Here is a 17,796-nt window from a genome sequence, read left to right on the forward strand (position 1 = left end):
ACAAAGCTGCAAGCTTCTTCGCTGTGGGGATGGTGATGCAGGGTGTGAAATGAGCCTGTTTGGAAAACAAATCCACCACCACCCAAATGACATTATTCCCCTTTGAGGGGGGTCAGCTGGTGATAAAGTCCATTGAGATATCTGACCATGGTCTAGTAGGGGTTTCTAGTGGCTGCAATAACCCCGGGGGCTTTCCTTTCCTGGATTCCCCCATGATGCAGATTTGACAAGAGGATACATACTGGGAAATGTCTTTCCTCATGTTTGACCACCAGAACTGCCTTTGTACTAGGTGCAGAGTTTTTAAATATCAGAAATGCCCAGCTAATTTGGAATCATGACATTGTTTCAACACTTCCCCTCTCAGGCTGGCTGGCATGTATAATTTATCTGCATTGTACCAACAGCCATCTTTCCATTTTTACAGACTGGCTTTGGGTACAGCCTCCCCCTCCTTTCCCCCGTCCTCTTTCACTTTTCTCTCACAGTCGGAGAGATTTGGCTGGAGGGTGTTTTGTGTATTTGCAGCTCAGCTGTGGGTGGTTACCACCCCGCCCAACTGGGACAGTGAGTATCAATTACCTCCTCCCTCTGGCTGTCATGTTGGGGCATATGCGAGAGTGCATCTGCCAGAAAGTTTGATTGGCCAGGGAGGTGTTTCAGGGTGAAGTTGAACTTGGAAAAGAATTCAGCCCATCTTACCTGCTTCAACAATGATAATAATAATAACATTTGATTTATATACCGCCCTTCAGGACAACTTAATGCCCACTCAGAGCAGTTTACAAAGTGTTATTATTACCCCACAACAATCACCCTGTGAGGTGGATAGGGCTAAGAGAGCTCCAGAGAACTGTGACTCGCCCAAGGTCACCCAGCTGGCTTCGTGGAGGGGTGGGGAATCAAACCCGGCTCTCCAGATTAGAGTCCCGTGCTCTTAACCACTACACCAAACCACTACACCAAATTGATGGAGCAACCCTCACAAGAACTGAACCTAACAATATAATACAAGGGCAAACAATATAACAAACAATATAACAACATTTAATGTATCAATAATGAATTAAATTCCAAGGAATGAACCAGACATAAAAGTAAGCCCCCATGCAAGGGAGACACAGGCAGCAATAGTCAGTGCAACACAGCAACGTAGTAAGGTGCAAAGTAAGTGCAGTAAGGATCTTTAAACATCTTGTTTGAAGACAAAGCCTTTAATTCTTAATGTTGCTTGACTTGTGTGTTTTCTCTGCAGGTGTCCATGACCAAACAAGGGGTAAAAAGACCCCCAATAACTCTACAAGGAGCCAGCAAAGAACTTGTTTCAATTTCTCTTCCTCAGGAGTCACAAAAACAGAGGACCACCTTGACTAAAAATAAAAACACAATGATAGCAATAAACAATTACCAGTTCGCACAAGTTCCAGGGATCTACCACTTCCCCAGGTTTGTGCCCCCCCTACCCCGGTGCGGTACCAGGGTGTAATCCTTGGGGACGCAGCATTTGTATATCTTCCAGTAGCTCATGCACAACTCGATACTCACTAGTCCTAGTCCACATGGGGTCTATTGATACACCCCCTGTCATGCCCATCTCCTGAGCTTTCAGGGGGTCTATGGATCCCAGCATAGGCTGTTCAATTTCTTTCTCACTGAGGTACTCCTCTATTGTGAGGGAATGGCGGCAGTACAGTGTTCCTCTTTTCCACTGTATTTTCTCATCAATGGATAAGGAGCAGTGAGGGACCCACTCTTGGGTGGGCAGTTGGTTCCAATGGCTATAGACCACCCCAGCCTTAGGGATGGCTCCCAGCTTCTGGTATCTCAAGAGGGTCCCCAAAGTTCCAATTCCATGCATCTCTGCTACATTTATATCCATTAGAAAGTCCAGCCTCAGTTGAGGTGCTGGCATCAGTGCTTTAGAATGTCCTCCAGGATTTGCACCTGGTCCCAGCCGAATGTCTGGGTGATTAGTAGAGCCCTCTGGCTCCATGGTCCTCGGCTTCAACTCCATCAACATGATGCCGGTAGCCAAACTCTGTGGGTATCAGATACAGAGGGAAAAAGAGGGATTCCTGCCAAAATGTCAGTTCTAGGGATGGCAGTCCACGGCTCATAGAGCCGCAAACCCCTCACAGCAAGTACTCCAAGGTCTTGGATGAAAAGGTTTTATTATAGAGATCCATTAAGTTCACAGGTACATCCAAAGATGAATAGGTTGGCAAGAATGAGAATACACGCTTATGCACTTTGATATAAAGAGCAGGATTCCCCCCTCCCCTGCGGCAGTTAGCAACAAGGTGTGAAAATCCCAATTCTCATGAGAATCACAATAGCTTTGTCTGGGCAGAGATAGCCAGAAGATTACAACTCCCTCTGTCTCTTGCTAAGAGTTACAGTACAAGGTCAACAAGCAGGCTTTAGAGATAACAAGCTCAGCAATAGCACTTTCATTTTCAGGCAAGCCAGAGATGGCATGAATATAATGGGTACAGTACATGAGCATAATATGAGAGCATACAGGTACACAGTATGATCAAATCAATACAGGGGACAGAGAACATATGAATGGCATGGATGAAAGGTATGCAGACATGACAACTGGAGACTGCAATTGTCCCACCCGCTTCTTCCCAGAAGGCCAAAGGAGCAACCTGATATCAGCTCCACCCAGTGCATTCACATTTGCAGAGCATTCAAACCAGGATGCAGAAAGAAATATCTTGAAATATATTTTTATTTTATTCTCCTCCCTGTCCCCTTTTAACATTTAGGCTGATGGAGTGCACTGGAGAACTTAAAAAGTTGCACACTGTTGGTTGGTCCTAAGAAAAGGTATCCAGGGACTTATTTGGTTGGAGCTTTTTCAGTTGACTAGGAAATTGACAAATCTAATACAGCAACTTTTGTTTACTTCTTTGACCATAGAATGTGGCTGATAATGAACAAAGTAGATCTGGAATTCTGACATTGCAGGAACACATTGGACACATTGCAGGAACACATTGTGGGACACATTCCCCTTCCTGTTCTTTACTTTGATCATACTGGTGAGTAGTGGTGGTTGTTTATCTGTTAGGTCGTTCTGGAGAACTTTTGTACGACATTTCATAATGCATATTGCATGACTTATTGTTCTAGTGTAAACATTTACTATTAAAAATGAAATGAAATATAAATAAAATGTTTTATGTTATTATTAAAATAATGGAGCAATCCAAAAAGAATCTTAATTTATTTTTAGTTTGGAAACCTTCTAATCCACCTTTTAACGTGGTGGTGGAGAGTGCCCTCAAGTCATAGTGACTTGTGGCAAACCCTAGTGAGGTTTTCATGGAAAGAGACTAATGGAGGTGGTTTGTCATTGCCTGCCTCTGCAGCCCTGGTCTTTGTTAGAGGTCTCCCATCCAATTACTAACCAAGGCTGACCCTGCTTAGCTTCTGAAATCTGATGAGATCAGGCTCACCTAAGCTATCCAGGTCAGGGCCCTTTAAAGTGATTTACAGCTAAATAAAAAATAAGAAATCAAAACAAAACATTAAAAGGCATTTGAAATTTGCAGGAATATTTATGTTGGGCTAAACAATGTCCTTTGTCTTTATTACAGTCTTGAATGAAGGAAGACAGTCCCATGAATTTACCAGCCCTGCTGAACTTCTCAGAACATGACTTTTGATTCTGGAATAGCTGTTCACATAATGTGTTTTGCATGCCATATACAGGGAGAAGCAATAAACAGATGAGTATTTGGGTTCTTCCTGGTGATTTTTATTCATCATGTTTGTTGCAGTCATTTTTACACCAAGCCAACAGTTGTTCTGACACATGCTAATGAAGTCAGGCAGCAATGTCTCTTCTGAACTGTGGATGGAAAAGTTGAACTGAAATGCCTCTGTGAGCACAAGACCTCTCTGAAGGTGATCATGGACGTAGGCAGACCTGAAAAGAAGCCCTCTGAGCCTTCTAGCTCTGTATGGATGAAAAATGTAGTAATGACAAAGGACAGCTGACCTGGTCTGACCTAGTCTAGGACAGGACATTTGAAGGTGGCATGCAAGTGATTCCCTGCCCTGTTGCAGAGAATGCTCTTTTCCTCTTTCTGTATCGGGGGAACAGCAGATAACCAAAAAGGAAAACCCACTATAGCCTGCTAACTACTCCAGTCTAAGGCACAAGATTATATTATGTGTGATGAGTAAAAATTACAATATACAATCCAAAGAATCTGGAGCAAACAACCACATTATATAGCAGTTACAGCATTTATAGAATTGTATGAACCACAAGGTTTCCACTGATTTACAAACAAAAAGTAATGTACAGCTAAAGAATCACTGAGTTAAGAGTCAGTTCCATACATATTAAAATTCACAATGTTACCAGAGTATAGAGAGATCTCAGGTAAGCCCAGTAAAGTGTCTACTGTAATCAATATCTTCAGTGCTGTTGATTCTTGTACTCTTTTTCTCATTTCTTTTTCTTGTAAGGGAGAAGGCACCCTCAAGGCCCCGCCCAATGAGGAGCTGGCTTGCCACCCCATTTCAAGAATTCTTCGTTAAGAACATGCTGTGTTATGGCTTACTCTCCAAAAAGAGTGTCATTCCAGAAGTGTATCATTGTGTCAGACAGGCTAGCAAGCCAGGCCACCTCCAGAATCTAAAACCTGGAAATGAAGTATATGTGTCAACAAAAAACTTCAAAGGGGAACAACCAAGCAAAGGCTCAGCTGGAAATTCATAGATTTTTAAGATTTAAGATTCTCGAAGTAATAAATGGGGTGACTGTTAAATTAGACCTACCTAAGAATTTGAGACACATATAACTCATCTTCCATTGTAGTTTACTGAAAAAAGCCCCCAAAACGGATGTCTGGTACCCAAAACCGGAAATTCCTCCCTCCCCCCCATGGTAGACGGGCAACTCCATCATGAAGTGGAAGCTGTATTGGACTCAGAATGGGAAAGGGGGCAGTTGTTTTACCTGGTCCAGTGGAAGTACTTTGACCAAAGCCAGAATGAATGGGTTCAGTCTAAGGATGTCAGGACTAATAAACTGATCAGAGCTTTTCACAAATGATACCCTGATAAACCGAGGGAGGGGTGATTGTGCTATAAATGTGGTTTGGGGGGGGGGAAATAATGTCAGACAGCCTAGGAAGCCAGGCCACCTGACATACATAGGGGTGTCTAATCATTGGGAGGGATGGAAAGACTAGCCACTTTGCTGCTTCTCTTTTCCTTTGCTGAGCTTTGGCTGCTATCTCTATGGAGCTGTGTTATCAGTGCAGGTGGGAGTGAGCATCTGGGAACCAACTGGCCTGGAGAGCTCAGCTCTGCATTGCTTAGCAACTACACGCTGACTTCAACCAACTTCAACTGACTTTATTTCAACATAGGGGGGAGGAGACTGCGGGTATAACTCTTCTGAAAGTGTTTCACTTTGGCATTTTAGGCAATTGCTCTGTACAGTGTTCTACTAGGAAGAACACCTATAATAAAGACCTTTAACTCATACAGCTGTGTCTGATGGAGTGGAGAGTCTGAGTGAGTCCTCTAGCCAGATCTGACACATTGGTGGTTGATATGGGGTCGGGGAATCCGGTTGTCATGGGATGGGAGAGGTATAGGCATTATAAAGGAAGGACCCAGAGATATGGCTATGCTTGGGTCCCTTCCAACCTTTGCCCCATCCCAAGGGATGCTGGTAGTGGGGCTAGGATTCATTGCCCTCTCCTGTCACTGCTGCTGTGCAATGCCAGGTCCATTAATAATAAGACTGCAACCCTCCAGCAATATTTTGCAATGGAAGAGGTGGACCTGGTGTGTGTGACTGAGACCTGGGTACGAGAAGGTGAAACTGTCACCCTGAAAGAGCTAGCCCCTTCCCCCGGGTTTCTCAGTCCTTCCTCAGTCACAGGACAGTGGCCCTCAGTCACGGGACAACGGGTGGCGATGCTCATTCGAGAGTCTTTCTCCATCAGGCTGCTCCCTATGCCAAAGATTGCCAGCATTGACTGTGTGGGCCTGGTGTGGGATGTCAAGGAGAATATAGCCATATGTTTGGTGTACCGATCGCCCAGCACACCAGCAGATGCCTGGCCTGGCCTGTTGGAGACAGTAGCTGGCTAGGCTTTGGAGTATCCCTGGCTTTTGGTCTTCAGTGTTCATGCTGATGATGTCGGTCCTTATGGGCCATGGACCTGATAGCTTCCATGGTGGCATTAGGACTGTCCCAGTTTGTATTGGCACCCACACATCAAGCAGGACACATGCTGGACCTAATCTTTGGGGTGGGGATACAGGTGGATCTGGATGAACCTACAGTAGTGCCATGGTCAGGCCACCTCATCCTGAGGGCTCTTCTGGGCACCGCTACCCCCCATGCTTGGGCGACAAGTTGATTTATGCTTGCCCGCAGAGTCAAATGGATCCAATTGGATTCCAGAACACTCTGCAGGATCCGATGCCCCCTGGCAGCTTGTTGGATGAGCTGATAGAGGACTGGAATGCGTGTCTCTCTGAAGCCATCAACGAGATTGCTCTCCATTGCCCTCTCTGCCCCCGAACTAGAATAGCTCCCTGGTATACTAAGGATCTACGACAGATGAAACAGAAGCTGAAATGGCTAGAGCAAGTGTGGCAGTGACTCGGTGATGAATTAACAATAACATCTGATAGGATGCTTATGAAGGCCTATGAAGTGACAGTAAAAGCTGCAGGAGAGACTACTATGCAGCCTCCATTGTGTTTACTAGTTCTCGCCTAGCACAACTTTCCAGAGTGATTCAGGCTTTAACGTCACTTACACATGGGACAAATAAAAATGTGAATTTGATGATAAGCTGTGAGGCTCTTGGAGATTATTTTGCAGATAAGATCTTGTCACTCTGCCAGGACCTGTCCACCACGGTTGATGCAGTATGTGAACTGGAGGCCCCTTGGCCATCTTCAGGGTTGATATTAGATCAGTTCAGGCTACTCTCCCAGGAGGAGGTAGACAGGGCCCTGTGTGCTATGAAACCTACCACATGCCCACTGGACCCATGCCCATCATGGCTGGTGAAAACTGGTGGTGTTGGGATTCAGGTCCTGTTAGCTGACATTATTAATCTTTCCCTGAGTTCTGAGGTTTTCCAAGACTCATTGAAGGAGGCAGTGGTGTGGCCCTTATTTAAAAAAACCATCATTGGATCCTGTTGATCCCGCCAATTACTGCCCAATTTCAAATCTTCCATTTCTGGGTAAGGCAATTGAGAGGGTGGTAGCAGAACAGCTACAGGTATACCTGGATGATGCCTCTATCTTGGGCCCATTGCAGTCCAGCTTCAGACCTGGCCATGGTACGGAGACGGCTCTGGTTGCTCTCACAGATGATCTGCGGTGGCACCTGGATTGGGGTGGGTCAGCACTGTTGATACTTTTAGATCTTACAGCAGCGTCCGACATGGTTGATCACGATCTCTTGACCCATCACCTTGCCAACATGGGGATTTGTGGGACAGCCCTGCAATGGCTGAGCTCCTTCCTCCGTGGTTGGGGACAGAGGGTGGCACTTGGGGAACAGATGTCTGCTTGCCATTCTTTGGCATGCGATGTCCCTCAGGGGACAATTCTTTCCCTGATGCTATTTAACATCTATATGTGCCCCCTCACTCAGGTAGTCCGCAATTTTGGGCAGGGTTGTCACCAGTATGCTGATGACACCCAGATCTATCTGTTGATGGACGAACAGTCTGACTGTGCTCCAGATTCCTTGACCAAGGGTCCTGAGGCTGTGACAGTATGGCTATGTCAGAGTCACCTGAAATTGAATCCCCTGAAGATGGAGGTTTTGTGTCTGGGTTGTGGAGCAATGAGGTTGGGGACCGAGCTCCCAACCCTCGACAGTGTACAACTGAAGCCTTCATTGATGGTGAGAAGCCTGAGTGTGACTTTGGATGCCACACTTTAAATGGAGACCCAGGTCATGACTGTTGCCAAGTCTGCATTTTTTCATCTCCGACATGTCAGGCTATGGCATTCCAGTTGGCTAGAGTCTGCCTTCCTCCCTTCTGCAAGAAGACAAAGTCTTTTGATTTCAAAAGGTTTTATTAGAAAGACAGCATTCAGGCCCAGGTGTCCACACTCCAGGACCAAGCAGATCCTGGCTGAGCAAAGCTTTGTTAGGAATGAGTTACAAAATGAAAGTTGTTACACTTCAAAGTCTCAGATCCCAGCCTCCCCCCAGAGTTCACATAGCAGGCAGCTTCTCTGTGGGAACGCTGGTTCATCAAGGTCGTCTTAGAAAGAAACAGATAAGACACAGCATCCTCTCCCACGGAAATGTACTTGCAGGGACCTAGAGGGGAGAGAGACTAAACAACTACAGAAATTAATATGGTGTTACACAGGCTACATGTCCCCAGCATGGCAGATCCTGACAGGGTAGGCCTTGGTTAGTACTTGGATGGGAGACCACCTAGGAAGTCCTGGGTCACTAAGCAGAGGCAGACAATGACAAACCACTTCTGAATGTCTCTTGCCTTGAAAATCCTCTGGGAGTGCCATAAGCTGCCCACACCTTGACAGCACTTTATGTGCTCTACAACCATGGTTCATAGAGAGGCCATTCTCACTCTAGCCCCTCAGAAGTCTCCCACAGAGAATAATGAAAGTGCTAAGATGGCTGGGATGGGGTGCGGAGCTGCAATGGAAGCTTTCCTCACTTTTTGAAAGGAAACAAACAACAAGAAGGAAGGAAGGCAAATGCACAGTTTTCAGTATAAAGTTTTTTTTTTAAAAATTGTCAGTCAATGCAGACAGAGCTTCTTTTTCATACTGGTGGCTAGTTGAAGCTCTCCTGCTGGCCAGATGCTGCTTGATGGGCATTTTAGGAATTAGTAAATAGAACCTACTGCAGCTGCACAGAGAGAAATCTACTTGGAGGGGTCTGTAAAATCACCCCCTTTGTTTGATCTGCTTGCAATTTAGGGATTCAGTAGATTAGAGGGAAGATTGTGTTCTGTACAAATTTGATTTTATTAAGAGCAAAAACAGCTGCCCCCGAGCGTCCATTAGTACTTCACCCTTTCCCATTGAAAAGAACTGCCATAAAAATCATGAGAATGGAAAAAACCTAACAAAATTTTTTATTATTATTATTATTATCAGAATAAGAGGGGTACAGAAAGAAAAGGGGGGATACAGGGTCAAAGGAACAGTAAGATTTTGCACTACAAAAGTTATTAAAATACAGAGTACACAAAACATATCTTAATCAGAATTAGTCAATGTTAAAGTGCACAAAACCTAATCTTTTTCATTATTTATCCACATAGCAATAAAGATTGCAACTATTAAGTCCCATTACTATATACTTCACATACTTAGCGCCTCCCACCTCATTCCCCATTCTTAGTAGCACAAAAATTAATAATCAAAAAGGAAAAACTCCTCATTCCATTATTGCTGCACTATTTCATCTTATCTCTTTATGTAACTGATTAAAAAAGCAATCCTCTCTACTTATCCCTAGCTTTATCAATGTTTCCGTATCTACAAACTATTTAAGCAATTATATATTTGATTATATATTCATACATTTCAGCCCTTGTCAGACTGTAACCTCTTATAATCTATATACAAGTCAGTATGTGATCTTATTCCACTTTATAAAACTGCAACATCTTATTTATTTTATTCTTTATAAGCAAAATAATTCCCTCATTTCTCTTTGAATTCACTTATTGGTCTTCTATTTATATAACTTGTCAATTTTGCCATCACTGCATATTCTGCCATATTGTCTTTCCAGATTTCCTTGGTTGGACATTCATCTTCTTTCCATTTACTCGCAAATGTCACTGTCCGGAGCGGGACCTTCCCGCCCCGGACTGGGCCCACCTGGGCCCCCCCCGGCCTGAGGCCAGGCCCCGCCGACGCCCCCCCCGCTCGCTTGTTCTGCGTGAGAGGTGTCAGCCTGGCGACTATGCCACGCTGCAGCCTTCTCACCAGTGCGCGCACCGCTGGAACAATGTCAGCACAAGGTGCATCTGGGTCCACAAAGGTGGCTTTATTCCTCTGGAACGTGTGCACCAGGGGAATGACCAGACCCAGGGTCGCCGTGTCTGACGAGACTGCCACAGTGAAGTCCTTGAAGGCCATCAGGACCTCCACTGTCTGGGTGATGGAGAGCCAGTCCTCCTGGCTGAACTCACCCACCTGACTCACACTGCTGCTCTCAGAGAGCCACGCGCGGAGTGTGGCCTGCTGCTCCACCAAGCGCTCAAGTGAGTGCTGATGTCAGAAAACAGTATGTGCTCTGGCATGCCTGTCCTGACCTGATTTTGGTGCAGTTCGTGAGTGGCTGTCATGTTGCGCGAGAAGTGACTCGTGAGCCTCCGACATTTCTGGAGCAGCAACTGGAAATCACAAGTCTGGGCATCACGGGGTTCCTTGGAGGAGCCTGCCCCAAGCGCATCTCTCACCACTAGGTGAAGCTTGTGGGTCACACAGTAAATGCGCTCTTGGCTCACTTGATCCGCTGCTGCCCTCATGTTGTTGCCACTATCTGTCACCATGCATCCAACGGTGGCGGGTCCCTGGCCTATCCACTCATCCATCTCCTCAGGGTGGCAGCCATGTTCTCCACCATGTACAATGCGTTGAGAACCTTGACATGAAGCGAGAAGTGACTCGTGAGCCTCCGACATTTCTGGAGCAGCAACTGGAAATCACAAGTCCGGGCATCACGGGGTTCCTTGGAGGAGCCTGCCCCAAGCGCATCTCTCACCACTAGGTGAAGCTTGTGGGTCACACAGTAAATGCGCTCTTGGCTCACTTGATCCGCTGCTGCCCTCATGTTGTTGCCACTATCTGTCACCATGCATCCAACGGTGGCGGGTCCCTGGCCTATCCACTCATCCATCTCCTCAGGGTGGCAGCCATGTTCTCCACCATGTACAATGCGTTGAGAACCTTGACATGAAGCAAGGCCTTGCGGTAGCTGACCCAGCGGTCTCCCATCCTTCCCTGACTAACTGTAGACATCTCCCTCCCACCCAGAAGTTCCTCGGGTTCCCACCAGTGTGCAGTAAGTGAGAGGTATGCTTGCTGCACATTTGGGCATGTCCAGATGTTGGATGTGAAGTGCACAGTTCTCCCAGCAACCCAGGACAGCTGTGCCTTCATGTGTTCCCTGGCAGCCCTGTGAAATCTGCTCATCATCGTGCAAGCAGGGATGGCGTACCAGGGAAAGAAATCTTGGAGCAGCCCTGAGAGGCCGAATTCCTCCACTATGGTGAATGGTCTTCTATCCACAGCTATCATGTTGATGATGTGGCACGTGAGGCACCAGCTCACCTTCTGGATTCCCTCTCTGGGCACACTAGGGCCCTGCCTACCAAGCATTTCCGTCAGAGAGGCTTGGCGTCCCTGCCCTACACGAACCTGTGGGGGGAGAGCACCAGAGGAGCCTGCCTCCTTCTGGCTAGCTGGAAGCCATGTGGTGCCACTCAAACTCTACCCCTGAAGAAGCAACGCCTGATGATGCCTCTTCATGTGGGTCCTCTTCCCAGACGTGGAGAGATGGTTCACATCTCTGCCACAGCTGATGCACTGCCTACAATGCCATCACTGGGCAAATCAGGGGTCCTGATTTATCTGGAAGTGACTCCAGATTTTGGAAGTGAAGGGTTGCCCATGCTTCCCAGGGGAAGCGCTCATGGGTCCACCCTGAGACACCTCCTGTGAGGTGCTCTGGCCAGACACACCATGTCCCACTCTCAGCTGGGCCGTTGGGGATGGATGAGGCTGAAGGGGCAGAGATGTGGGCTCTTCCACCACAGTCTCTTCTTCTTCCTCCAGCACCCTCTCCTCCTGAACAGCCGCAAGAGGCCTGCTGCTGGCCTCGGGGTGGACCACCCAGCAGGGGGTCTCACCAGCAGTTCCTCCAACATCCTACGGGTTCCTGGGGTGAGCGTGAAGGATGGAAAAGTCACATCCTCACGTCCATCCCAGGAGACACCACATGCTGCCTCTCCTCCAGCAGCTGGGTCTCAACCACTGGAGAAGGTGGAGCCTCAGCAGCAGGCCCCTGCCCAGTGCCAGCCCCTGCCTGAGACACCTGGGTTGGGGGTAGCCCTCCAGCAGCTGCCTCAGGAAAGAGGGCCTTGCAAGCCCTCTTCCTGTCACCAGAAATCAGGCTGGCAGCAGCACAGGGGAGGGCCTCCTCTGCTCAGATGGGGAGGCTGCCACAGCAGTCCCCCTCCCCTCCACCCCTCTAGATTTCTCTCTGGCCTTTCCCCCAGGGCCCCTCTCAGCTTTCCTTTCTGACATCCTTTTCCCTCCCGGAAGCTACACTGACTATTTAGAAACAAAAGGAAAACAAAGGTTAACTTTGTTTTCAAGACCTATCTACCTACTTCTAAATATGTTACTCTTGTGGCTCTGTCACTCCTGGAGATGGTCAATCAAATGTCTTTTTAGACAACCCTATTTATGTTGGGGGACCTAAACCTGCCAAACAGCTGAATTCCTCTTCAGGAATCGATCTGGCCCTAAACCCCAATAATAAGGGAAAGCCTTAGCCACTAACAAGACTAGTTTGCCCGGGCTGGCCTGGCTCCATGGGTTCCAGAGATGGGCAGTGAAACCCTAGTTATGGGAGCACTAATGGGAAGCCTATTTATGACTATACCAATATGTATATATATGTATATAATTCAAATATAACCTAACTCTAACTACTGCTTTGATCCCTAGTTACTGTGTTAAACAAACTACCCTTGGTTCTCTATCAATTAAGTTGAGGGCAAGTAACCACAGAATGCCTACAAACTGGCCTACCTTCTAAAGACACTATTTTAAAGGGAAACTTTTCTGTTGTGTGTCTGTGTGGCGTGTGGATGTGGTGTTCAGAAAATGTAACTCCCCCCACCCAGGCAAGCAAGGACCCACCCCTATGCCCACCCAAATGTAAAACCCAGCGAGTCACAGACTCACTCACCAGTCCTGCAGTCCAGCGATGGTCAGGCAGACAGGCAGGCGGGAAGTCCTCTCCTCCTCGGCAGCAGATGAGATGAGGCCCTGCTAGCCACCGCAGCAACAAGAGTCAAGTCTCTGTAGGCAGGAACAGAATGGTGGGAGGTTAGCAGATATCCATAAACTGAAATCCCCCCAGAAGTTCAAAAACACCAGGCCCTGGCATAGGTATGGCCTGGCAAGGCCGACAGCCACTGTGCATAGGCAGACCACAGAGTAAATCAGAGCAAACATGCAAGCAGTGTGGCAATCTCCCAGTAAAAATGCTCTCCTTTTCCTTCCCTGGCACCAAAAGATAAAACAGGGAACAATAATCCAGGCCTCAAGAAGACCCAGGCCCACTTTGCAGACAAAGCCAGTGTCACAGTGAAGCATTTTTTTAACCAGAGGCAAGCAGAGTGGCCCAGCATCAATTTAAACAAACTCTGTCCCTTCCCTTCCTCCCATCTCTCCCCTAAATAAAAAAATCTCTCCTACCAGTCCTCTCCTAATGTCCAGCCCTGAGTTGATCCACAGGCAAAAGTCCACTCCACTGTCCACTCCAGTCCAGGAAGGTCAGGCCAAGGCAGAGACAGTGAGAAGAAGCAGTGTCTCTCTCACTGTCTCTCTCCAGCAGCAACAGAAGCTGTCCCAAAGTCCAGCCTCTATTTTAAAGCCCCTGCTGCATCTTCTTCCAGAGAATCCAGTGGCTGGAAGGAGGATGCAGCAGTGGGATTGGACACTCCTAACTCCCCCCTCCCTTGCCTGATCCCCCTCCCTCCTCCTCCTTGTATTCCTACTCTATCACTTTCTCCTGCTCACCCCTCCTCTACCTGAAATCTAGGCAGGAATCTCTTGCTGCTTGCTTTACATTGCATTTTGCAAATGCAATGCTAGCGGCAGCTTGCAAAGCAAACATTCCTGCCTTTTCTAACAACAGGGGAAGGGTGAGGAGGAGGTAGTGAGTCACTCACTCCTCCCCCCCTCTCCTCTCCAAAGAGCCTGCAGGAAGCTTTAGCTTCCAGCAGAATTTTGCTAGCCGCTTGCAAATGCAAACAGCTAACAAAATGGTGATTCTTTGATTGACAAATCGAACCAAAACATACCGAATCGATTCGGCAATCTCCAATTTGGTATTACCGGAAAATTTTCGGTATTCAGAAAAAGTTTCAGTAATACAGAAAAATACTGAAACTGCCCTGATTCGTTAACTTTTACCAAATTAGATTACCGAATTGCACACCCCTAACTCTGACCAGACAAGATTCATGCCATCTAGATCTTTTTTTGACAATATACGTAAAACCTTAGATTTAATTAATTTTTCTACACAAAACAAATCACCAACAGTGCTTTTGTCACTCGACATTGAAAAAGCATTTGATAAAGTAGAAGTACTGTACCTTAAGACCTTGCTGAAAGAGATGGGATTTGGAATTTATTTTACCAGTGCCATTAATGCTCTCTACCACTCCCCATCGGCCATAGTTAGAGCCAACAATACTTATTCATCTAATATTTATATTTCTAGGGGAACCTGACAAGATTGCCATTGCCATGGAACCACTGGCTTTGGCCTTAAGGGCAAACCCTGACATAAGAGGAATTTCAGTGCCCAACCAAGAGTACAAAATTAGCCTTTTTTCTGATGACCTTGTACTATACATAACTAATCTTAAAGAATCTCTTCCAGCTATTGAGACAGCCCTGCAGGAATTTAATTGTGTATCTGGCCTCTCTGTTAATCACTTTAAATCAGAACTCTACCCCTTAAATTTACAACGTGATGATATTGTGTATATTAAAAATACCTACAAATTTAAGTGGGTTAAAAATATTGGAATTACCTAGGAGTAAAAATATGACTTAAATTACAAGATATATGGAAACTAAATTATGAAGAGCTGCACTGTAACATTTCCTCTATGCTGACAAATTGGGAAAAGATTACTTTAACTTGGTTAGAAAAAATTAATCTCATAAAATCTATAATTCTCCCAAAAATTTTGTTTTATTTTAGGGCCCTGCCCATACCAATTAAACTTAAAACCTTGGGAATGTGGCAAAAAATATTGAATCATTTCAGTTGAGATGGGAAAAGACCCAGGATTGGCCATTCTGTTATGCGTTGCCATCTAACCCAAGGAGGTTTAGGAGTACCCGATATCAAACTATACTATGATGCAACGCATCTCACATACTTATCTCTAATGCTTAATTGAAATTATAATGTAGACTGGAAAATCATAAAAAGCTACTATGCCTCTCCTAAATCTTTACAGGAAGCTATATGGAACAAATCGGCAGAATGTCCCTCCAACATTAAGAACAATGTATTTCTACATGCTATGTTGGATACATGGGACAGACAGAGAATCAAACTAGCACCTTCTATATCCCCTCTCTCTTGTTTCACTGGCCAAACCTAGTTTGAACCAGCGATTCACCAAGAATCATTTACCAGCTGGAGAAGGGGAAGATTGATTAGGCTGATTGACATCTCAAGAAGTACAATTCTTTTCTCCAAACAAAAGATTGAAACTAAATTATGCAATAAAATCCCGTGGTTTCAGTACTTTCAAATCAATCTCCTTCTTAGCCAACCCTTTTTAAAAGTGGCACTTAGCCGGATAACAACTGACTGAAAATTTCCTTTTCCAAGAAAAGCATAACAGCAAAGGCTTTTTGTCTAAAATATACAAAATGTTGCTATTATCCTCTAAAACAAAACCTTTTTCATACCAACTAGCATGGGGAAAAGATTGCGATACAGAATTCTCTGATGAACAATGGACTAAAATCTGTAATTCTTCAACTATTAGATCTAAATCAATCAATATCAAAACTCAGTCTATTAAACTCCTAACCAGGTGGTATATCACCCCACAAAAACTCAACCACAGTACTAAGTCTCTCTCTACTAAATGCGGGAAATTGTGTGGGGAAATAGGTTCATTCCATCATTGCTGGTGGTCATGCAAGGTTATCCAGAAATTTTGGTTGGACGTGCTAGAATGCATTAAGCAAATTACAAACTATACAATTCCACTTAAACCTGAATTGATTCTTTTGAATCTTTGGGCTGATCTTGATCTGCCAGTAGGCACTAGAAACCTAATAGCAGTGCTGCTTTCCGCAGCAAACCTTTCTATAGCCTCTACTTGGAAAAACCCTCAACCACCTTCCTTAGCACTTTGGCATAACAAACTCTGGGATGCCTTTTTATGGATAAGATATCTTACCAATTAAACCAAATTGACTGTTTATTTACAGCAAAGTTTCTGGGAGGACTGGTTACTGGTTCTATATGATCGTACATGAGATGCTCCTTATCCAACTGATCCTGTGCTCCTTATCCAACTGATCCTTTCATTTTCTAGACTACTGATCCAATTGTTGACATGTATCTGTATACAAAAGTATATGTACTGATAAGTTTAACTTTTTGATGCTATATGGTTACTAGTGAGTGTTCTGGACTGTAACATTTCTCTTAGTTGTATTGTCAAAGGCTTTCATGGCCGGAGAACATTGGTTGTTGTGGATTTTCCAGGCTGTATAGCCGTGGTCTTGACATTGTAGTTCCTGACATTTCATCAGCAGCTGTGACTGGCATCTTCAGAGGTGTAGCACCAAAAGACAGAGATCTCTCAGTGTGGAAAAGATGTTTGGCAGGTAATTTATATCTACTCAGGAAGGTGGGGTTGGGCTGAGTCATCCTGTAAGAGTTTCCCAGGATGTGGAATGCTAATGGAGGAAGGCTTCACTGTATCCTGAGGAGGTTCTTTTGCATATGGATTGGTGCTTGATATGCTAATCTTCTCTGCAGGGCTATTGTCGGGTATAGAGTATTTTGTTAGCCTGGTGTTTTTCAGGACTGGAAACCATGCTCTATTCATTCTTAAAGTCTTCTTTCCTGTTGAAATTGTGCTTATGCTTATGAATTTCAATGACTTCCCTGTGCAATCTGACAAAGTAGTTGGAAGTGTTGTCCAGTATTTTAGTGTCCTGGAATAGGATACTGTGTCCTGTTTGAGTCAGGCTATGTTCAGCCACTGCTGATTTTTCAGGATGGCCAAGTCTGCAGTGTCTTTCATGTTCTTTTATTCTTGTCTGGATGCTACGCTGTGTGGTCTCGATGTAAACTTGTCCACAGCTGCAGGGTATGCGGTATATTCCTGCAGAGGTGAGGGGGTCTCTACTGTCTTTTGCTGGTCATAGCATCTGTTGTATTTTTCTGGTGGGTCTGAATACTGCTTGAAGGTTATGCTTTTTCATAAGCTTTCCCATCTGATCAGTGATTCCTTTGATGATGATGATGATAACAATAATAATAATAATAATAACAATAACAACATTTGATTTATATACTGCCCTTCAGGACAACTTAATGCCTGCTCAGAGCGGTTTACAAAGTGTTATTATTACCCCACAACAATCACCCTGTGAGGTGGGTGGGGCTGAGAGAGCTCCAGAGAACTCTGACTCACCCAAGGTCACCCTATATATGGCAAAAACACTTTTCCTGTGGGAGACTGTTTTTCCTTGGTTGTTTGAATTATCCTTGGTTTAATTGCTCTTCTGATTTCATTTCTGGAGTAGCCATTTGCTTGAAGTGCATGGTTTAGATGATTTGTTTCCTCACTGAGAAAGTGCGGTTCACATATCCGTCTTGCATGGTCTACTAATGTTTTATTATGCCTCTTTTCTGTCGAGGGTGGTGATTGGAGTTTTTGTGTGAGTTGGTTTCCTGTAGACCTTGTGACCTAACTGAAAGTTTCCTTTGCGGATGACCAA

Source organism: Eublepharis macularius, chromosome 18 (genome assembly GCF_028583425.1).
Source record: "Eublepharis macularius isolate TG4126 chromosome 18, MPM_Emac_v1.0, whole genome shotgun sequence".
In the NCBI taxonomy this organism is placed as follows: Eukaryota; Metazoa; Chordata; class Lepidosauria; order Squamata; family Eublepharidae; genus Eublepharis; species Eublepharis macularius.